At 35.2% G+C, this 24,822-nt stretch overlaps 3 non-coding genes across 3 annotated transcripts; 1 reads left to right on the top strand and 2 right to left on the bottom strand.

Moving 5' to 3' along the window:
- Positions 1–17,040: 17,040 nt before the first annotated feature.
- Positions 17,041–17,113, bottom strand: TRNAF-GAA (transfer RNA phenylalanine (anticodon GAA)). Its single transcript has one exon. It is a non-coding gene; the product is annotated as a tRNA-Phe (tRNA).
- Positions 17,114–19,016: 1,903 nt separating this feature from the next.
- TRNAT-UGU (transfer RNA threonine (anticodon UGU)) lies at positions 19,017–19,089 on the top strand. Its single transcript has one exon. It is a non-coding gene; the product is annotated as a tRNA-Thr (tRNA).
- Positions 19,090–20,327: 1,238 nt separating this feature from the next.
- Positions 20,328–20,414, bottom strand: TRNAS-GGA (transfer RNA serine (anticodon GGA)). The gene has a single exon. It is a non-coding gene; the product is annotated as a tRNA-Ser (tRNA).
- Positions 20,415–24,822: the final 4,408 nt, after the last annotated feature.

Below are 24,822 nucleotides of genomic sequence, written 5' to 3'. Positions count from 1 at the left end.
GTTATTCGTCAGTACGGGTTTAGCTTACGACGTGTTTGGAAGTCCTCGGCCAAACGAGTATTTCACAGAGAGCCGACAAGGGATTCCATTGATAACCGGCCGTTTTGATTCTTTGGAACAACTCGATAAATTTAGTAGATCCTTTTAGGAGGCCCTCCAATGACCATAGATCGAACCTATCCAATTTTTACAGTACGATGGTTGGCTGTTCACGGATTAGCTGTACCTACCGTTTTTTTCTTGGGGTCAATATCAGCAATGCAGTTCATCCAACGATAAACCTAATTCGAATTATAGAGCTATGACACAATCAAACCCGAATGAACAAAATGTTGAATTGAATCGTACCAGTCTATACTGGGGTTTATTACTCATTTTTGTACTTGCTGTTTTATTTTCCAATTATTTCTTCAATTGAGAGAAAGAAAGAGAATAGTAGGAATTCTCTTATCCCATTCGGAAAGATACTATCCTCATAATTATCTATGACTGTTTTTGTCTCTAGCATGACCACTTGATGAAATGTGGAGGAAAGTGGGGGAAATGGCCGATACTACTGGAAGGATTCCTCTTTGGCTGATAGGTACTGTAACCGGTATTCTTGTGATCGGTTTAATAGGTATTTTCTTTTACGGTTCATATTCCGGGTTGGGTTCATCTCTGTAGTAATCGGATGAACCGGATTTTAGACATGAAAAAGTAAGAACTCAGCGGGACCTTACTGCTCTAATCAGACAAAGGAGGTAAGGTCCCGCTGAGTTCTTACTCCATATAGCGAAACTTTGATCTACTCCATAACATACAAATTGGAAAGTTATCCAGTAAACATAATTAAAATATTATATTCGTAGAAATGACAAAACAGATCCTTTGTTTCTTAATAATTTGAAGAATTAAATCTATTGATTGATTCATAGTCTCTGTCGTTCCTCCATAATATTGAACTCTTACAAAGCAACAAAAAAGAAGGAATCAATCGATTTTCTGGATAATCCAATATTATATGGATTTCTACGGATGAGACATCCTGAAAATTTTTTCTATACTAAATTAATAGAACCTTATTCTATAAAAACTCTGATGAGATAATAAATAAGGATTTGGATATTTGTAAAAATCTAATTTGCCTTTCAACCGGAACAGTAAAAGTTTTTTTTGTTTGAATAATTTTTCTAAATTAGAAGTTTAAATTAATTGAATAATTAAAGAAGTTCTATTTGTTCAATGAATTTCTCCTCCCCTAACCCTTTCTTTTTGTTTGTCTACTACTTCTTATGAATCTAAACAAAGGAGTTCCAATAGACCCGGAAAGCAAGGAATAGTAATCTTTGACGAACAAGAGAAAAAATCATTATTATTTCGATACAAGACGACACAAGAAAAGGGTGTAAAATCCCTTTTCTTGTGTCGAATAGAAGATTAGGAAGACTAGTAATCCCTCCTAAAAGTATTTGTTCCTTTCATTTTTCCCATCCTTCCCTTGTATTCTCTTCCTTTATATTTGTATGCCTATAGTCTATTACTAGGAATGGGATACACGTAATGAATTCCAGACATCCCACAAACAAAACAAAAACAGTATAAACAAAAAGGTTTACAGAATTTTTTGATCATACATAAGTATCGATCGACAATAATTTGTTGCTTTTTACCAACTTGATGTTAAGGAATTTCTGGACCTAGAAATTCATTTCATACAATTGAACCTTTTCAAACTGTTTCTTTTTAAGAACCAAAAAAACTTGTGCCAAAATAACAGATGCCAAGAAGAACAAAAGGCCTTGGACACGTAATGGATCTTGAAGCACTATTTCTGCATCTCCCTGACCAAACCCTCCTACATTGGGATTGCTTGTTAATGGTTGATCGAGCTTGATGGATTCACCCTCTGAAACAAGAAGTTCTGGCCCTGGAGGTACAATATCAACCACTTGATGTCCATCCGATGCATCAACTATGGTTATTTCATATCCTCCTTTTTCTTTACGTACTATTCTGCTTACTATACCTGCTGATGTAGCATTATAGACTGTATTGTTACTCTTGCTCCCATCAGGATAAATCTGACCCCTTCCTCTGTTCCCACCTACATATATGGGATATTTTAAGAAGTGAACGTCTTTCCTCGTAGCAGGGTCGGGGGAAAGAATGGGAAAGGCGATTTCACTATATTTCTGACCGGGAACAGGACCTATCACAAGAATATTTCTTTTATTGGGACGATAACTCTGAAAAGACAGATTTCCCATCTTTTCTCTCACCTCGGGAGAAATACGATCGGGGGGGGCTAACTCGAATCCCTCGGGTAAAATAAGAACAGCCCCTACATTCAAAGCCCCCTTTTTACCATTAGCAAGAACTTGTTTCAGTTGCATATCATAAGGGATTCGAACAACTGCTTCAAATACAGTATCAGGAAGCACGGCTTGCGGAACTTCAATATCCACGGGCTTATTAGCTAAATGGCAATTGGCACATACAATTCGTCCAGTTGCTTCTCGTGGGTTTTCATAACCCTGCTGCGCAAAAATGGGATATGCATTTGAAATAGATGCCCGAGTTATTACATATATCATGATCGATACAGAAATCGATTGAGTCATCTGTTCCTTTACCCAAGAAAAAGTATTTCTATTTTGCATGTCCAATCATTGATCCCGGAATTTCTACAATAAATTAGATAGGTAGCTAGTATAGTTCCCTATACACGAGTCTGTCATTGTACTGGGATAATTGTACTGGATACTGGAATATAGGACGAATACCTTGAAGAGCTAGAAATATAAAGAATTAAGTAAGATTGAAAATCCTTTCTTTATATACGAAGAAAGATTCTGATTTGATTGATATCAGGAGATCAAATGAGTTCTTCATTCATTCATTGAATGATAAATAACTACAAGTGAAGGAGATACACGATTTAAATAATAGAAGATCCAATATTTCACAATTGTATCTAGAATAACTGGAAAAGTGGAAACAAGACTGGATATAATTTGATCGTTATGAACCAATCCAAAATCGTTGTAGACCGAACCAATCATTAGTTCCCAACCATGGGTCGAATGAAATCCGATCCATAAATCAGTAACTAAAAGAATCAAAAAAGCTTTTATTGTGTCACTTAAGTTATAGAGGAATTCCTGAATCCAAGAATTAAGAATGACAAGTTCTTCATTACCCAGAATAAAATAACCACTTAGAATAGCGAAACAAATTATATTTGTCGAGAAATCCAAAATGATATGGAGATGATATTCATTGTGTGTTTTGACCAATTGTATCGTTTCCTTGTGTATTCCTATACGAAGTTTTTGTATATGCGTCTCCGGGTACTCCTTTATCATTTCATCCAAGAGGAATAGTTCTTCCAATTCTATGAATCTTTCTAGAACGTTTTTCTCTTGAATATCATTCAAAAAAGTTTCGGATTTCCCGGTATTCCACCAATTAGTAACCCAAGGTTCCAGACATTTATTAAATGAGAGAGAGACCCACCAGGGCAAAAATATTATGGATGAAATATATGGGAGGGAGACCAAGGCTTTCTTTTTTTTTTCATTTTTATCCTAAAAGGACCTTATTCTATTTCTATATTCCTTTCCTTCTAGATCCGAGATCTAAATTATTACACAAAAATAGGAAATAGATCCATGGGTTCAATACCTTTTTATAGAACTCGTACTTCAGAGAAATATCAAATAGAGTCGACGGTTGTATTAAAAAGGAAATTAGCAAGTTTTTTTCAATTTTTTCTTCAGTTCATTTCAAAATACTTCAATTGGTACGCGCAAGAAATAGGCCAATTCGGCAGCTTTTTGTTCAATTTCTTGTGGAGTAAAATACTCATCAGTACGAGTCAAGGGAATGGCTCCTTGGCCTCTGATTTCCATATAAAGGACACGACGAGGATAAAGACCCTCTTTAACCTCCATTCTGATTGATTGTATATCTTTCATAAGTAAGCGAAGGAAGATGCGACGATTTATTCCAGGAAATCCCCAACGAAAAATACACACTATTCCTTCTTTTCTATCGAATCTGTCATAACCACTACCTACATTCCATGAAATTGTGCACCACAAATAGGAGCTAATGAATAGACCGGCGATCCCATAGAAAGACATCACGATCCCTTGTGGAAAAAAAATAATTTGCTGAGATGGAAATACGGATATCAGATTCCTACCAAGATAACTGGAAGTTCCAACCACTAAGAATCCTAGCGAACCTAAAAAAAGGATACAGGCCCAGAAAAAATTACTTGTTTTTCGAGACCCCATTATAAGTTCTATCCATATATGTTCTGATCGCCAATTCATACTCTACTAGATCCAGTTGCATTCGATTGGAATTGAGAGAATAACCCAAATGAATTTTACTTTCTTGATCCCGAAGTAACTTTCATTAACTAGCACTATTCTGATGTAAACCGTTAGAAGTAATTTGTTAGATACATTGACTTTCCATTTAAATAAAATATTCGCCGATCCATTTTTAATTTAACCAGCTATACCTGCATATACATGCATTTATGCGGATATCATGTATCCGCATAAATGCATAATAGTTCTTTCATTTGTGTTCGTAAAGAGTCACATATCGTACCATATTACACTAAATAAATATCTGTATTATGATCCAGCGTTGAAATAAATTGATGAGATTTGGTCCCATCGGATCTAGACAATCTTATTTTTTTGGACATGAAGAGATAAAGAAGCCATTGCAATTGCCGGAAATACTAGGCCCACTAAAGGCACAAAAATAGAGGGTAAGTTGAGATCTGTCATAGAATGGGTGCCTCGATTTAATATTTCTATCTATTAGAAAGAAAAAGATATCTTATGATATGATAAGTATATCTATCCTAAGTATATATCATAAACTGTATTATATTTATAATATAATTTTATTATATTTATAATATTATTTATTATATATAAAAATATTATTTAATAATTATATTCTAATTATTTATTAATAATTTATTAAATTTAATAAAAAATATTATTTCTTTTTTATTTTGATTTCGATATTTTTTTTTATTGTCTATATTAATACGTAAGAAGGCCAGATAATTTTTTTTTAATTTTCCCTAATTCTAATTCCTCGGAGGGAGAAATTCACTTTTTTATCCTGTTGATAGAAGGTTCGTGATTACTAATCATGAATAGAGGTAGGATAAAAAAATAGATCTGGAGGAAAAACTAAAAAGTAATTACCCGAAGCTTCTAACTCTTATTACAAGTAGAACTTATGTCATCAAAGAAAACACCATTCTTTTTAGTTTTTTTTTTGATTACGATGAACTAAATACTTGTTCGCTACAAATAATTGAATTTAGTACTATACTTTATAAATTTTTTGAATTTTGATTCGAGGGAAAGAAACCGTGGAGCTGAAATAACTCACTCAGAACACTTTTTAAAGGATTACGTGGTACAATTGGGTCAAATAAGCCTTTATGGAATAAATACTCAGCCGCTTGTGAACCATCGGGTACTGTCTTATTCAATGTTTGTTCAATTACTCTTTTGCCCGCAAATGCAATGTAGGCATTAGGTTCAGCAACAATGACATCTCCCAACATACCAAAACTGGCTGTTACTCCACCGGTTGTAGGAGATGTAAGGATTGATACATAGAATAATTTTTTATTTGATTGATAATTATGTGAAGCGGAAGATATTTTAGCCATTTGCATCAAACTCAAACTTCCTTCTTGCATGCGCGCTCCTCCAGAAGCACACACAATAATGACAGGTAGAGATCGATTAGTAGCATACTCGATCAAACGGGTGATTTTCTCGCCTACTACAGATCCCATACTACCTCCCATGAACTTAAAATCCATAACTCCAATTGCTATGGGAATACCATTTAGTTGACCTATGCCTGTTTGAACAGCTTCAGTTAAACCTGTCTTTCTTTGATAAGAATCGATACGATCTCTATAGGGTTTCCCCTCTGAATGAAATTCAATGGGGTCCATAGAGACCATATCTTCATCCATAGGATCCCAAGTCCCCGGATCAATCGAAAGTTCGATTCTATCTGAACTGCTCATTTTCAAATGATATCCACACTGTTCACAAATATTCATTTTTGACCTAAAAAATTTTTTATAATTTAATCCATAACAATTTTCGCATTGAATCCATAAATGTCTGTATTTTTTTTTTCTACCGAAATCATTAGATCTTCTTCTTATATTGAAATCACTGCCATTTTTACTAGTTCTTATACCAGAACTTCCACTTTCACTACCGGTTACATTTTCAGTACAAATGAAACTATAAATGTAACTGTCACTGTAATTGTCGGTACCACCCGAAATGGAACTATTAATACTGACTTCAAAACGAAGATAATTATCAATGCAACTATTAATGTGATTATTCCAACTAGATTGAGTATCATATATGTAATGATAATAGTTGTGATTGTTTCTCTTAGACCCATTATTTAAATAACTAGAAAAAAAACTTTCTAGTTCACTCAGAAAAGAACTATCATTGTCAATCTCAAAAATCTGATTTTCAATATCAAAACATACAGAAAAACTGTCACCATTACTATCCCTAACTAAAAAAGTGTCATCAGAGATCAAACTCCAAATATCCCTGATATCAAATAAATAATCAACATTTCTGAAACTATAACTGCCACTATCACTCCGACTAGGAATGTTTTTCTCCGTACCATTTAGAATGGGTTCTTCACTTCCACTGGTATGTCCAATAGCATCAAGACTATCCATTGATTTATTTAGTCCACACCTATGTTCTAACTTATCGTTAGACAACATCGAATTGAACCACCATTTTTCCATAGAGTCTTCTTGCCCCCTATTTGATGAAAATACAATAGATGAATAGTCATTCCATGAATAATCATTTTACTATTTTATTTCCTATCAGGAATTAAGCATATGAATGCAATCATTAAGATTGTTAACTAATAAGATAACAATAACGTAACAAGTGAGTATTGAAAGTACTGATTTTTGGGGGGGGAGTCCAAAGTATCACTTCAATATATTGATAGAATCTTTTTCTCAATTAAAAAATATAAAGACAGGTTTCTCTCATGTCATGTACTACAAATTCTCATCGAAAAGAAAAATAGTTGTTTCTTCCTATAAATAAAGAATTCGTTCTCGTATAATCTTGTATCGTATAATCAAATAATAAGTTTCTATTCCGACACGGAAAGAAAAGACAATATACAGGATGGGTAGAAAGAGCCCCTCCTTTGGCTTGATCTATAGCCTGAAACTACGGGATATAAAATGATCCAACAACCCCAAGATCCATAGGATTAATTATGGATTCAACAATAAACAATAGAAGTATTGAGTTATAGAAGTATTGAGTTGTTTAGTCTTCGATCTTATCTTGTATTTAGATCTTATGTATAGGAAAATAGGTAAGTAAATAAGTAAATAAGTAAGGTCTGTACATATGAGAGATATATGCAAATACCAAATACATAGTATAGGATGCTCATTCTTTATTTTATTCGGTTCGGCTCAATCCTTTTTTTTTAGGAAAAGATTGGGCCGAGTTTAATTGCAATCAATTAGAAGAACAAACAGGAATTACTGAATTATGCACGCTTATTTTATCTCTTCATCTATCCAGCTTATCTACTGGTTCGAATTCGAATTTGATCTCCTTCCATACTTCACAAGCGGCAGCTAGTTCAGGGCTCCATTTGCTAGCTTCACGGATAATTTCATTACCTTCACGAGCAAGATCACGTCCTTCATTACGAGCTTGTACACACGCTTCTAAAGCCACCCGATTAGCTACTGCACCGGGTGCATTTCCCCAAGGGTGTCCTAAAGTTCCTCCGCCAAACTGTAGTACGGAATCATCCCCAAAGATTTCGGTCAGGGCAGGCATATGCCAAACATGAATACCCCCTGAAGCCACGGGTATAACACCTGGCATAGAGACCCAATCTTGAGTAAAAAAGATACCGCGACTTCGGTCTTTTTCAATAAAATCATCACGTAATAAATCAACAAAACCCAAAGTCATCTCACGTTCCCCTTCCAGTTTACCCACTACTGTACCCGCGTGAATATGATCTCCACCAGACATACGTAATGCTTTAGCTAGTACACGAAAATGCATACCATGATTTTTCTGTCTATCAATAACTGCATGCATTGCGCGATGGATGTGAAGAAGTAGGCCGTTATCGCGGCAATAATAAGCCAAGCTAGTATTTGCAGTGAATCCCCCAGTTAAGTAGTCATGCATTACGATAGGAGCTCCCAATTCTCTGGCAAATACGGCCCTTTTGATCATTTCTTCACATGTACCCGCAGTAGCATTCAAGTAATGTCCTTTGATTTCACCCGTTTCGGCCTGCGCTTTATAAATTGCTTCGGCACAAAATAAGAAACGGTCTCTCCAACGCATAAATGGTTGTGAGTTCACGTTTTCATCATCCTTGGTAAAATCAAGTCCACCGCGTAGACATTCATAAACCGCTCTACCGTAGTTCTTTGCGGATAATCCCAATTTTGGTTTAATAGTACATCCCAATAGAGGACGACCATACTTGTTCAACTTATCTCTTTCAGATTGGATACCATGAGGCGGGCCTTGGAAAGTTTTGGAATAAGAAGGGGGAATTCGCAGATCCTCCAGACGTAGAGCTCGTAGGGCTTTGAAACCAAATACATTACCCACAATGGAAGTAAACATGTTAGTAACAGAACCTTCTTCAAAAAGGTCTAAAGGATAAGCTACATAAGCAATATATTGATTTTCCTCCCCGACAACGGTTTCGATGTGGTAGCATCGTCCTTTGTAACGATCAAGACTGGTAAGTCCATCAGTCCACACAGTTGTCCATGTACCAGTAGAAGATTCGGCAGCTACCGCTGCCCCTGCTTCCTCAGGCGGAACTCCGGGTTGAGGAGTTACTCGGAATGCTGCCAAGATATCGGTATCTTTGGTTTCGTAGTCAGGAGTATAATAAGTCAATTTGTAATCTTTAACACCAGCTTTAAATCCAACACTTGCTTTAGTCTCTGTTTGTGGTGACATAAGTCCCTCCCTACAACTCATGAATTAAGAATTCTCACAACGACAAGGTCTACTCGATATGGATTAGGCGTGAATGAAACCTTTGACAAAAAGAAAATCTTTCAAAAAATATTCAACTAATATTATCAACTAATTAAAATGTTATGTTAAAATGGTTCGGTTCGTTATTAGACCATGTATTTGATTCACCAAATACATCATTATTGTATACTCTTTAATATATATGGCGCAACCCAATCCTTGTTTTGCAAGTTTATAATTGAATTGATCCCCTTCTTATTTTGAATCTAAATATCTGAATACTAAGATAATCCCCTCTTGACAGTAATATATGTTGTATACGTAAATCCTATTATGTGAAAATAGGCATAAATTCATCCATGAAAGGGTATAAAGAATAGGCGGAAATCTAATCTATATGCAAAAAAATAAAAAAATAAAGAACAATGGTCAGTGAAATCGAAATAATGAATCATAAATCAAGTTCGGGTTCGAATTCCATAGATAATCTAATATAGATGGTATTTTCTATAATGATAGAGAAATGAAACACACTTACTCACGATTTCATCTACTTGACATTTTGAAAAAAGAATTGGCTGAACTTGAAAATTTACTCATTCAATGAGTAAACGATTGAATCAGATTCGGTTGGGTGGTACCAACTAAATCGAGTACTAACTCCCATTTTTTTTCTTATTGAATTAACCGATCAACTTGCTATCGGACATTTATTTTCGATTTGACATGGCACTATTCCAAAAAAAATTTCGACATATTTCACTTTATTATAATTATGAGAATCAATCCTACTCCTTCTAGTCCTGTGGTTTCCACACTTGAAGAAAAAAACCTAGGGCGTATCGCTCAAATTATTGGCCCAGTACTGGATGTCGTTTTTCCCCCGGGCAAGATGCCTAATATTTATAACGCTTTGGTAGTTAAGGGTCGAGATACTGTCGGTCAGCAAATTAATGTGACTTGTGAGGTACAACAATTATTAGGAAATAATCGAGTTAGAGCTGTAGCTATGAGTGCTACAGATGGTCTGATGAGAGGAATGGAAGTGATTGACACGGGAGCTCCTCTAAGTGTTCCAGTCGGCGGAGCTACTCTCGGACGAATTTTCAACGTTCTTGGGGAACCTGTTGATAATTTAGGTCCTGTAGATACTCGCACAACATCTCCTATTCATAGATCTGCGCCTGCCTTTATACAGTTAGATACGAAATTATCAATCTTTGAAACAGGGATTAAAGTGGTGGATCTTTTAGCTCCTTATCGCCGTGGAGGAAAAATCGGACTATTTGGGGGAGCTGGAGTGGGTAAAACAGTACTCATCATGGAATTGATCAATAACATTGCCAAAGCTCATGGAGGCGTATCCGTATTTGGCGGAGTAGGCGAACGTACTCGTGAAGGAAATGATCTTTACATGGAAATGAAAGAATCCGGAGTGATTAATGAAAAAAATATTGCGGAATCAAAAGTAGCTCTAGTCTATGGTCAAATGAATGAACCGCCGGGAGCTCGTATGAGAGTTGGTTTAACTGCCCTAACCATGGCGGAATATTTCCGGGATGTTAATGAACAAGACGTGCTTCTATTCATCGACAATATTTTTCGTTTCGTCCAAGCAGGATCAGAAGTATCCGCCTTATTAGGGAGAATGCCTTCCGCAGTGGGTTATCAACCTACCCTTAGTACAGAAATGGGTTCTTTGCAAGAAAGAATTACCTCTACCAAAGAGGGATCTATAACTTCGATCCAAGCGGTTTATGTACCTGCGGACGATTTGACCGACCCTGCTCCTGCCACGACATTTGCACATTTAGATGCTACTACCGTACTATCAAGAGTATTAGCTGCTAAAGGTATTTATCCAGCAGTGGATCCGTTAGATTCAACGTCAACTATGTTACAACCTCGAATCGTTGGTGAGGAACATTATGAAACTGCGCAAAGAGTTAAGCAAACTTCACAACGTTACAAAGAACTTCAGGACATTATAGCTATCCTTGGGTTGGACGAATTATCCGAAGAAGATCGTTTAACTGTAGCAAGAGCACGAAAAATTGAGCGTTTCTTATCACAACCCTTCTTCGTGGCAGAAGTATTTACTGGTTCTCCAGGGAAATATGTTGGTCTTGCAGAAACAATTAGGGGGTTTCAATTGATCCTTTCCGGAGAATTAGACGGTCTTCCCGAGCAGGCCTTTTATTTGGTGGGTAACATCGATGAAGCTACCGCGAAAGCTATGAACTTAGAAGTGGAGAGCAAATTGAAGAAATGACCTTAAATCTTTGTGTACTGACTCCTAATCGAATTATTTGGGATTCAGAAGTGAAAGAAATCATTTTATCTACTAATAGTGGCCAAATTGGCGTATTACCAAACCACGCCCCTATTGCCACGGCTGTAGATATAGGTCTTTTGAGAATACGCCTCAACGACCAATGGTTAACGGTGGCTCTGATGGGTGGTTTCGCTAGAATAGGTAATAATGAGATCACCATTTTAGGAAATGATGCGGAGATGAGTACTGACATTGATCCGCAAGAAGCTCAGCAAGCTCTTGAAATAGCTGAAGCTAACTTGAGTAGAGCTGAGGGTAAGAGACAAGCAATTGAAGCGAATCTAGCTCTCAGACGAGCTAGGACACGAGTAGAGGCTGTAAATGCTATTTCCTCCTAGTCAAGTCAATACATCAAAATAATCAAAAGAAGTTCTTTAGAACTGTATGATATAACGAAAAAAAAAAGAAAATGGGTAGAAAAACTTATTAGATATCACTCAATTGACTTCGGTATCTAATAAGTTCTACCTACTATTGGATTTGAACCAATGACTCCCGCCGTATGAAAGCAATACTCTAACCACTGAGTTAAGTAGGTTATTCACTTATAGGATTATAAGTGGAATATTATTTCTAAGCAATACCAATCTGTTAACAGTAGACGGATCAGAGAGCTATCATGTGGGATTATGGAATATCCATCTTGACAAGAAATTATCCATATGTTAATATAATATATCTATGACAAGGGCTATAGCTCAGTTAGGTAGAGCACCTCGTTTACACGTGCGCTAATGCTTTTCAGGGGAGCCCATTATGCAATAAACATAATTGATCTTATTGACAAATCGATGTCTTACTCCACAGATAGATTCGAGGGAACAAGAGAACAATAGCCTGACAAATATTGGGTTCGGTCCGATTCAGGTGCGAATTCAGGTGCCAAATCAAATAGAACCCGCCATTGATTTGATAGTTGATAAGGTAAATACCCAGTCCATTCAATGCTAGGCATAATGAGTATAAGGGCCTCAAAATAACCTTTTTTCGTCCTATGAACTTTAAGGTGTATGAAGTCTCATATTCGACTCTTGCAGCGTAGCGATAGAGACTCCATCTAACTTAGTTTGATCTAGGCCGAAGGCAGACCTAAGTCAAGGTAACCCTTCTTTGAAACACTTTGGTATTGCTCCTAGATCAGAATACAAATGATGAATCAGAGCACATGGAACCATCTCATTATTTTCCTGTAAAGAAAAATATGGTGGACTAACTGATCTTTACATCAGTTTATGAAAGAGCCCAATGCAACAAAATGCATGTTGGGTCTTTGAAACAGTTCGAATCATTTCGATAATAATCAGTTTGATCTGTTTTACCGAGAAGGTCTACGGTTCGAGTCCGTATAGCCCTAATACATTCTATTTTAGTTTAGTATAGTTTTCATTTCCTCATTAGTACTTGTTTATAGACTGGTCGGTTGGTTGATCCAAAAGTATTACCACATGTTCATGTAAATACATAGGGACAGGAAAATAAAAACAATAAAAAACAATAATTCATTCCAATAGATCTAATCAGTATTTGTAAAATCTCGGATAAAATACTCATCTTCCTTCATTAATCTTCGTGGATGGATTACATATGACCTTTTTCCTCTTTTCCTGTCCATGATTAAAGAGTTAGTGATATATTTTTGCGTTGGTATATCGAATCCGGTCAATTTATGAAGTGAGAATCATGACATGATTCTGTCTAAAAACTTCAACAGTCACATAGATCTAGGACCTATTCTTTTCTTGTATTTGTTTTGTGTGTGGAGTCGCCTGACTAATCGCTTTTTGGCAGAACAACAACCCCAATTGATTGATTTAGAGATAATGCAGAGATAATGAATTGGTCCTAAATGTATCAATTTCCTTCTTCTATATTCTATGAGTTGAGTTGGTTTTGGGATTTGGTCTGTCAAATCATTCGATAATGTCTAATTCTTTCTATTAGAAGTATCTTTCTTATGTAGATTAGATAATTTACGATTCCGTCTATTATACCACTCTGTGGTATGTTTCATTGTGTAATGTGGGTTTGCTGTAAAACAAACCTTTTTCTTGTAGTGAAATCCAACCCATCGGGTTTTCTTACTATTACTAAGTGTTATTGCCGTAACAAAACAAACAAGTATTTTGGTTCATTCCAAATCGCGATCTTTCTTTAGTACTCGAGATTGGCCTGAAATGGAATGACTCTTTTTTTTCATTCTAACTCTAATGAAATAACTCGATTCTTTTTATTTTATTTCTGAGAGGGTCAGTCGGTATAGTACAAGAAAAAAGTTTCGAATTTTTTTTGTATAGAAAGATATGAGTTGTTATATGTAAACTCGCAACTCAACGGATTGAATCAAATCAATTAAGGAAAATAGAAATGAAATCCAGGATAAGGAAAGGAGAAAAAATATAATCGTTCGGTGCTTTAGATTATGTTTATGTAATGTATTCGTATCAAATCAATAGAAGCAATGATCCTATACACAGATATTAATGAAAAAAAAATACTTCGAAAAGAATATGCTAGAAATCCCTAGATATTTTACCCCATATGACTACTGAAATTTTTTCCGTTTTGAATTTTTTTTTTTATATTATATTTCTATATTATTTTTATATTATATTTCTATATTAATTATATTTTTTTATATGTTTTTATTTTCTTTTATTTTCATTATCTCATTATATATATGTAATGAAACATAGGATTAATTCGCATTATTAATTTAGTAATATTATCAATTAGTATTAGAATATGTACTAGTATAATATTTAATTAATATTTTAGTTTAGTAATGTAATTAGTAATTAATTACTATTTAATTACTTGTTAATTACTTGACTTTTTACTTTTTTTTTCTTTTTTTATATTATAGTACTTTTTTATTTTATTTTTTTATAGAGTATTTTTATACTCTATTTTATAGAGTATAGAGATAAAGTATAGAGAAACCGAGACAAAGCGATAGAATTTAGTTTGTGTAAGAGAACCCTATGTCTACACCATATCGAAATAGAATCGAAATAAAAAAATGTAAGTGGAATTCCGTTAAATGAATCTTTAAACAAGACATGCCCCACAGCAAACAAACTCTAAACTATGCGGTTTGATTTGATCAAAATCAATTCTTGTTTCGCCTAATAAGTTCTGGATGAATTGACAATTCCAATTCGAATCGAATAATTCAGCATATTCCACATATATTTATATTCCACAATAATAATTAATAGGAGTACATTTATGTTTCTGCTTCACGAATATGATATTTTCTGGGCATTTCTGATAATATCAAGCGTTATTCCTATCTTGACATTTGTAATTTCCGGAGTTTTAGCACCGGTTAGTGAAGGACCAGAGAAGCTTTCGAGTTATGAATCGGGTATAGAACCCATGGGGGATGCTTGGTTACAATTCCGAATCCGCTATTACATGTTTGCTCTAGTTTTTGTTGTTTTTGATGTTGAAACGGTCTTTCTTTATCCGTGGGCAATGAGTTTCGATGTATTGGGTGTATCTGTATTTATCGAAGCTTTCATTTTCGTGCTTATCCCAATTGTTGGTTCAGTTTATGCATGGCGAAAAGGAGCATTGGAATGGTCTTAACTGAATATTCAGACAATCAAAATAAAAGGGAAGGAAAAGATTATATTGAGACAGTTATGAATTTGATTGAGTTTCCATTACTTGACCAAACAACCCCCAATTCAGTTATTTCAACTACATCGAATGATCTTTCGAATTGGTCAAGACTCTCTAGTTTATGGCCGCTTCTATATGGTACCAGTTGTTGTTTCATTGAATTTGCTTCATTAATAGGCTCGCGATTCGACTTTGATCGTTATGGATTGGTACCAAAATCGAGTCCTAGGCAAGCGGACCTAATTTTAACAGCCGGCACAGTAACAATGAAAATGGCTCCTTCTTTAGTGAGATTATATGAGCAAATGCCTGAACCAAAATATGTCATTGCTATGGGAGCTTGTACTATTACAGGAGGGATGTTCAGTACTGATTCTTATAGTACTGTTCGGGGAGTCGATAAGCTAATTCCTGTGGATGTCTATTTGCCGGGCTGTCCACCTAAACCAGAAGCAGTTATAGATGCTATAATGAAACTTCGTAAGAAGATATCTCGAGAAATCTTTGAAGATAGAACTGTGTCTCAACAGGAAAATCGATGTTTTTCTACCAATCACAAGTTTTATGTTCGACGCAGTACTCATACTGGAAATTACGATCAAGGATTGCTCTATCAATCACCATCTACTTCAGAGATGCCTTCTGAAACATTTTTCAAATCCAAAAGTTCAATATCTTCCCACGAATTAGTGAATCAGGCAGGGTTCTTTTGTGCAGAATAAGAAACAGCGGGTCAATCTTTGAAAATTTCATTGTAAATGTAGTAAATGTGAAATACTCATACAAATGGTGGAGAGATCAAGAAGATGCAGCAGGATCGTTTATCTGATTGGTTAGTCAAGCATGAGCTAGTTCATAGATCTTTGGGCTTCGATTGCCGAGGAATAGAGACTTTACAAATAAAAACCGAGGATTGGTACTCCATTGCTGTCATTTCATATGTATATGGTTACAATTATTTACGCTCCCAGTGTGCCTATGATGTAGCACCAGGCGGATTTTTAGCTAGTGTGTATCATCTTACGAGAATACAATATGGTGTAGATAAACCAGAAGAAGTATGCATAAAAGTATTTGTCCCAAGGAATAATCCTAGAATCTCGTCTGTTTTCTGGATTTGGAAAAGTGCTGATTTTCAAGAACGCGAATCTTATGATATGTTGGGAATCTCTTATGATAATCATCCACGCCTTAAACGTATCTTGATGCCTGAAAGTTGGATAGGCTGGCCCTTACGTAAGGACTATATTACCCCAAATTTCTATGAAATACAAGATGCTCATTGAATGATAAGGAAACTAATGTTCACTTATACGACACAACTCCAGATTTCATTCAAGTCAAGGAATATTTTTACGTTCTGTTCTAGATGAAACAGAGTAACTGGACTCTAATTCGTATTATGGATAGGCCTAAAAAAGGCTTCATTGCTATTCCTGAATTTGGAAAAGATAATATCTATTTTGTATGAGCAGAAACAAAAAGATGAATCAAAAGAGTTCTGCACCATGAACTTTGTACCGCGCACATCACTTAGACAGACCTCGGAAAGTAACGTAAGCAAGAGTGAAGAAATAGAATAAATATAAAAGAAAAAGCGAAATTCCGAAATAAAAAGGGATTGAATTTTATTTGTATTGTGTCTGAAATGCATCCTGTCTATTCCTATTCTTCAACCCCTCTATACTTTTTTTAAGTTTTTTTCAAACTTTTTTCTTTTTTTTTGATATATATATGAAGACTTAGCACTCTTTTTGAGTGAGAGAAAGCACAATATGAACAAACAAGAAAGAAAAAAGAAACAAAAAAAGGGAACATAATCCCACTTTAGTTCTTTACCATAACCATACATATATTTTTTACCCATCTCTAAAAATGGAGGTATATATCTATACGCTAGATGAATAAGTATTCTTGACTATTAACGAATATATATCCTGATCTGTCTCGATTAATTTGTATGAATATCTATCCGATATATTATTCATGTGTCAGGAACCAGATTTGAACTGGTGACACGAGGATTTTCAGTCCTCTGCTCTACCAACTGAGCTATCCCGACCATTTCCCGTGCATTATCCTAGTAGAGTACTTGTATCTATGTCAATTAAAGGGACTAAATCTAAATAAAGTAAAGTATTAAATAAAGTAAAGTATTAAAAAATTTTATCTAATAAATGTAAGGATAATGATATGGAATGTGAATGATTCAATAATAGAGATTCCTTGCCCATATATGTTCATTTGTACAGGTATCGTATCTATCCAAATTGGGATAAGATCCAAAGATTTCTCCTCGGATCCATTTGTGAAAGAGTAGAGTGAATGAGAAAGAAAGATAGTGAATTTTGTTTGAACCACTGATGAAAAAAAGAGGATAAATAGTTAGGAAGTAAAATGGACTTTTTGTTGGGGATAGAGGGACTTGAACCCTCACGATTTCTAAAGTCGACGGATTTTCCTCTTACTATAAATTTCATTGTTGTCGGTATTGACATGTAGAACGGGACTCTCTCTTTATTCTCGTCCGATTAATCAGTTTTTCAAAAGATCTATCAAACTCGGGAATGAATGATTTGATCACTGAATATTCGATTCTTCCTTCAACTTCGATTGGAATGGATTCACAATAACTCTGAATTTTTTCTTTCATATATATATATATTCGATAGATTCGGGTCGTGATTAATCGTTTGATATGTTAGTATGTATACGTACGTATTAGATATATTATATAGGGCCGTCCTTTCTGTAATTTCGATAGAGGAATTCCAGCTACCAACACAACGTAGTCAACTCCATTCGTTAGAACAGCTTCCATTGAGTCTCTGCACCTATCCTTTTTTTATTCTAGTTTTATAAACCCTTGTTTTCTCAAAATAAAGATTTGGCTCAGGATTGCCCATTTTTAATTCCAGGGTTTCTCTGAATTTGGAAGTTACCACTTAGTAGGTTTCCATACTAAGGCTCAATCCCATCAAGTCCGTAGCGTCTACCAATTTCGCCATATCCCCTTTTGATTTGAGACCAAGATCCAGTTGGAATTCCACCCATCTCTTTCATTTATTTTGGAACTGTTGAATTCATTAGATAATGATTCCCATATCGAAAAAGTGTATGCTGCTATTTGATTTTTTTGGCGATCCTCTATCAGTTTATTTCTATTGGATAAACCTTGTTTCAATCAGAAATGATTCTATCATTGATGTATCCGCAATTCAATATGGATAGATATATCCCATATATATATGTTTCTCCCTCCCTTTCTTTTTTACAGTGCGATTTGGAATACTGGAACGGTCGATATTCATTCTTCTTTTTTTTTTCGTCCTATCTCTTCCTTTTCCGAATGAAACCAGAAGAATGTCTCATTCTAATTTGGATTGTATCTTTATCCTTATCTTATCTTTTCTTAGGACCGATCCGCTCGCTATACGCTATAATTATTGCTATAACTGCTTTACTTTAAGAAATAAATTTATTTTATATTAAGAAATAATTAGATTTTTTATAATCATAATTTATAATTTTAAATTTTCATTAATATATATAATTATATATACATATTCATTAACATATATATATACATATTAAAAAATATAAATATAATGTATAAATATATAATATAAAATGCATAAAAAAAAGAATAGAATGTATAAATAATAATTAATGTAATTAATATGATAGAATGAAAATTCGACTAATTAGTCATATATTTCTATTAGAAAAATATCTATTAGAAAATAGAATTCTATTAATTCTATTTAGTCATATCTAGTTCTATATTATTAGTTATATCTAATGATATATATATAATGATATAGATATAACAATAGAACTATGAATATGAACTATATAGTTCATATTAAATTAATAGCTAATAGCCCTAAGCTAAGATCCAGCAGTTTCCTGAATTCCTATACATTATTTCTATTTGTTATACTATTTCTATTTCTGTTATGTGAGCCCGCTTAGCTCAGAGGTTAGAGCATCGCATTTGTAATGCGATGGTCATCGGTTCGATTCCGATAGCTGGCTTTTTTTCTCTATCGATTTTTCCATGATTGATAATCTCTCCTTTTCTCAAAATGTTGGATCACCGATCTATTATGTCGTGGTAACTTGTAACTATGAATAAAAAATGGATTGGAGCAATTAGATCTCTACAGAACAAATCATAAAACGGAGCCTCAACTTCCTATATATACATATACAAAAAATTCGGATATTAATAGAATTCATTTCATTCTACTTTGTAATACTTCAGTAAATTTAGCTTTGCTTTGTTTATCCTTTAGTTCAGTCTTAATTTAAGATTTATTCTGTAAAATGAAATTTCAATAAAATAAAAAAAGGAGTCTTTATGTCTCGTTATCGAGGACCTCGTTTCAAAAAAATACGCCGTCTGGGGACTTTACCAGGACTAACTAGTAAAAGACCTAAATCCGGAAGTGATCTTAAAACCCAATTGCGTTCTGGGAAAAGATCGCAATATCGTATTCGTCTAGAAGAAAAACAGAAATTGCGTTTTCATTATGGTCTGACGGAGCGACAATTAGTTAGATATGTACATATCGCTGGAAAAGCCAAAGGGTCAACAGGTCAGGTTTTACTACAACTACTTGAGATGCGTTTGGATAACATCCTTTTTCGATTGGGTATGGCTTCGACCATTCCTGGAGCTAGGCAATTAGTTAACCATAGACATATTTTAGTTAATGGTCATATAGTGGATATACCAAGTTATCGTTGCAAACCCCGAGATATTATTACTACGAAGGATAAACAAAGATCGAAAGCTCTGATTCAAAATTATATTGCTTCACCCCCCCCGAGGAATTGCCAAAACATTTGACTATTGACTCATTCCAATATAAAGGATTAGTAAATCAAATAATAGATAGTAAATGGATCGGTTTGAAAATAAATGAGTTGTTAGTCGTAGAATATTATTCCCGCCAGACTTGAACCTAACGAAAATAACAAAGAAAGATTCAGAGAATTTTGCCCTCTTTTCGACGAAGTAAATAGATCTAAGGGCCTTGATCCGCATTTTTCTCATTCACGTATTACAAATAGATCAGCAGTAGGATTTTTTTTTCTTTTTTGTTCTTTCCGATATTTGTATTTTACGTACCGCAGTAATGTAATTAGGAATAGAGAATTTCTGAAATAGAGAATTTCTATCAAATAAAAGTCTTATTGCTGGAATAATGGTATCAGTTGTTATTTGATTTGATACATTGTGGTCGGTCACGTTGGTGAATTAACAGAAACGGAAAGAGAGGGATTCGAACCCTCGGTAAACAAAAGCCTACATAGCAGTTCCAATGCTACGCCTTGAACCACTCGGCCATCTCTCCTACATAATCTTATTATTGACCAGAAACCGAGTGAATAGCGAGTCATTCATATTATTGCAGTACAGGTATGACCGATCAATGGTTCCATAGGAATAATTCCTTTCAAATTTCCTATTTCTCAACACCAACTTCTCTCATCAGCTACCCCATGGATCTATTACAAATTCATGAATCGTCCCATGGATTTTGATTTCCATTGTATGGCATGACGTATACACGTCATGTAAACAAAACGGATGGTTACTCTACTCTATTTTATCATGGAATAATTATTCTTTTTCCTCTTTGGATCATAACCAAATCAAAACTTCTCGAGTTATCAAAATCCGTAGTAAAAGAAAGTCCTTGGTTATTCAACTTAGATGAAATCTTAGATGAAATAGTAATAGTTCCGTTCATTGGTATACTACGAAATTGTAATGAAATCCAATCTGATTCAAATATTTCATATCTCTCCTTGTCCAAACAAAATGGGACAATTTGAGCGGAAGGTCCACATTTTTAGAATTAGTCTGTTTTATGTTATTTCGTATTGTACAATTCCTTTGTTTGTGGGATCATTTTCCCCGAAGGGTAATGAAAGAATTCTAATTATAGATTATAGAAAGGATTGCTAATTATGCCTAGATCTCGGATAAATGTAAATTTTATTGATAAGACCTCTTCAATTGTAGCCAATATTCTATTACGAATAATTCCGACAACTTCAGGAGAAAAAAAGGCATTTACCTATTACAGAGATGGTGCGATTTGATTCTTTTTTCTTCTTTTTTTAGACTTCAGTATTATGAGAAAGATATGTGATTCGGGATAGAAAGAACCAAATTATTGAAATAAACCTACGCTTGGTGAAGGTGAGTTTGAAGATAGAACAATTCCTTCTGTCGTGTATCCTCGATTGATGCAGCCTCGGATGCTTCAATTGTTAATTTGAGTATTGAGCGAAAGGTTACACCTATGGGTTCTATATTGTAGGTCAATCCTATTCCACTAGTACCAATAGGCAGCATAGGGGAAGAAGCACTACACCAAGGAATCAACAATACGAAAACTTTGTTATAAATTTCCCTTTTCCTTATTGGTATCGGGACTAACAAGAATGGTTGGGACAACAAACATCCATCTCGTTCGTACTTTGGATACCCGTATAACCATCAAAGATCGTTGAAGTGACTAATTCCTGAAAATAGGAGGCGTTGAGGACAAAGAAATTGTTGGAGTTACCATTTCCATCTAGCACTAATATGATTGGTGTTAAAAAAACCTCTTGCGGGAAGGCTGGCTAGAGATTTCTTGTAAAAATACCAGCTCCTGTCAGTTCATAATGAGAATAGTGAAATTTTGATTCCATGGATTATTCCCCTTAGTACTATGCACAGAAGGGGGGAGCCGTATGAGATGAAAATCTCACGTACGGTTCTGGAACGGAGATTCTTTGAATAGAATGAACGACCGTAACGGATGTTGGCTCAATCCGAAGGAAATTATGCGGAAGCTTTACAGAATTATTATGAAGCTACGCGACCAGAAATTGATCCCTATGATCGAAGTTATATACTCTATAACATAGGCCTTATACACACAAGCAACGGAGAGCATACAAAGGCTTTGGAATATTATTTCCAGGCACTCGAACGAAACCCATTTTTACCACAAGCTTTTAATAATATGGCCGTGATCTGTCATTACGTGCGACTATCTCCACTATAGAAAGAAGGAAAAAAAGATCAAATCAACTAGTAAATACTAGAAAAAAATGGGCTTTCTACATATGCATCGTTCAAAGCAACGATTTTGATCAGCTGTAGTAAGGAAAGAGACTTCACGAGAACCAAAATAGGAAGAAATAGATACGGCCTATATATTCTATGGATAAAGGATCGAATTGATAGAGAAAGCACCGTAAAGATCAATTAGCGAGCTATTGGGTCGATACAGTTAAGAACTGCTTACTTATGTCATGATATGGAATAAAAGTTAGGAATCAACTTATGTAATAGAGTCGATCCACTAAGGTATTGAGCAGCGGTGTAGCATCAGATCCCAAAGATAGTAAGTTCTTTTTTTTTTTTCTTATGGAGGAAAAAAGTCTTTTTCAAAGATTCTATATGAATTTCATATATGAAACCGAGATAGTTACCTTTCAGAAAATTCTAACGATATAGGGGAATATCTATGTTTCATTCGTCTGAAGGTGGGAAAAAAGATAAAACTAATTATTGATCAAAATAAGAGTTTGAAACTTAATGTAATTAACTTCTTTTGTTTTTGTTAACCCAAGAAAAAATGGGATAGATTTATGAGAAATCTAATTCAGTTAGCATAGGATAGATTAAGATGGAACGCAAAAAGAATCGATTGCTGAGCCGTATGAGGTAGGAAACTCTCAAGTACGGTTCTAAGGAAAGGAACCACCTATTCCGACCGGGGAGAACAGGCCATTCTACAGGGTGATTCCGAAATTGCGGAGGCTTGGTCCGATCAAGCTGCTGAGTATTGGAAACAAGCTATAGCGCTTACTCCAGGTAATTATATTGAAGCACATAATTGGTTGAAGATCACGAGGCGTTTCGAATTCGAATAAGACCGCTCTTTTGTTTAATTCATTAAAATTGGGTGTTGGATCCATCAATCAAATAAAATAGATCGTTCCTATGAGAAGATCCAATCAAGAATTTCATTATATCCCTTCCTTCTAAAATAGAATATTTTAGTATGGTATCTCATAGGGATAAATGATACGGATACAGTATAGAATAGAACTAAATAAAGCTAATAAAAGATACTTTCGAATGACTATAAGATATCATCAGAATGGATCTTATTAATTCTATTCTAATGAATTATCTTGTGATTTGAAATTAAAGTAATAAGATATTACGTTCCATGGAAGTAGATCCATATGGACACTTATACATTCAGATATAAAAATACACTAGGTTGCACAAAAAAATAGTTTTTTCGTCACGCCGGTAAAGGATTTTCCAAGATAAAAAAGGGTCCGTGGGGCACCTAATCGTTATGTCATAATAGATCCGAACACTTGCCTCGGATCGACTTCAATATCATAATTGCTCTAGTGAATAACTAAATAAAATAAAATAGATAGATGGGGGATAGGAAAGAAAAGGACTAATCATAAATAAAATATCTATCTTTCAGAGGTTCACTAAAAACTTGACTGTTGGCGGGTTTCTTTGTATATGTTGTCCGGAAAGAGGAGGACTTAATGATTATTCGTTCGCCGGAACCAGAAGTGAAAATTGTTGTAGATAGGGATCCTATAAAAACGTCTTTCGAGGAATGGGCCAGACCCGGCCATTTCTCAAGAACAATAGCTAAGGGCCCTGATACTACCACTTGGATCTGGAACCTACATGCTGATGCTCACGATTTCGATAGTCATACCAGTGATTTGGAGGAGATCTCCCGAAAAGTATTTAGTGCTCATTTTGGTCAACTCTCCATTATCTTTCTTTGGCTGAGTGGCATGTACTTCCATGGCGCCCGTTTTTCCAATTATGAAGCATGGCTAAGTGATCCTACTCATATTGGACCCAGTGCCCAGGTAGTTTGGCCAATAGTAGGTCAAGAAATATTGAATGGTGATGTGGGCGGGGGTTTCCGAGGAATACAAATAACCTCCGGTTTTTTTCAGATTTGGCGAGCATCTGGAATAACTAGTGAATTACAACTCTATTGTACCGCAATTGGTGCATTGGTCTTTGCATCGTTAATGCTTTTTGCCGGTTGGTTCCATTATCACAAAGCTGCCCCAAAATTGGCTTGGTTCCAAGATGTAGAATCTATGTTGAATCACCACTTAGCGGGGTTACTAGGACTTGGGTCTCTCTCTTGGGCGGGACACCAAATCCATGTATCTTTACCGATTAACCAATTTCTCGATGCTGGAGTTGATCCTAAAGAGATACCACTTCCTCATGAATTTATCTTGAATCGGGACCTTTTGGCTCAACTTTATCCCAGTTTTGCCGAGGGAGCAACCCCCTTTTCACCTTGAATTGGTCAAAATACGCGGAATTCCTGAGTTTTCGTGGAGGATTAGATCCAATAACAGGGGGCCTATGGCTGAGCGATATTGCACACCATCATTTAGCTATTGCTATTCTTTTCCTGATCGCTGGTCATATGTATAGGACCAACTGGGGCATCGGTCATGGCCTTAAAGACATTTTAGAGGCTCATAAAGGTCCATTTACAGGCCAGGGCCATAAGGGCCTATATGAAATCCTAACAACGTCATGGCATGCTCAATTATCTCTTAACCTGGCTATGTTAGGTTCTTTAACCATTGTTGTAGCTCACCATATGTATTCCATGCCCCCCTATCCATACCTAGCTATTGATTATGGTACACAACTTTCGTTGTTCACACATCACATGTGGA

Source organism: Elaeis guineensis, unplaced genomic scaffold (assembly GCF_000442705.2).
Source record: "Elaeis guineensis isolate ETL-2024a unplaced genomic scaffold, EG11 Super_Scaffold_1000265, whole genome shotgun sequence".
NCBI lineage: Eukaryota > Viridiplantae > Streptophyta > Magnoliopsida > Arecales > Arecaceae > Elaeis > Elaeis guineensis.
The sequence above is the reverse complement of the archived record's forward strand: the minus strand, read 5'-3'. Positions and strand labels throughout refer to the sequence as shown.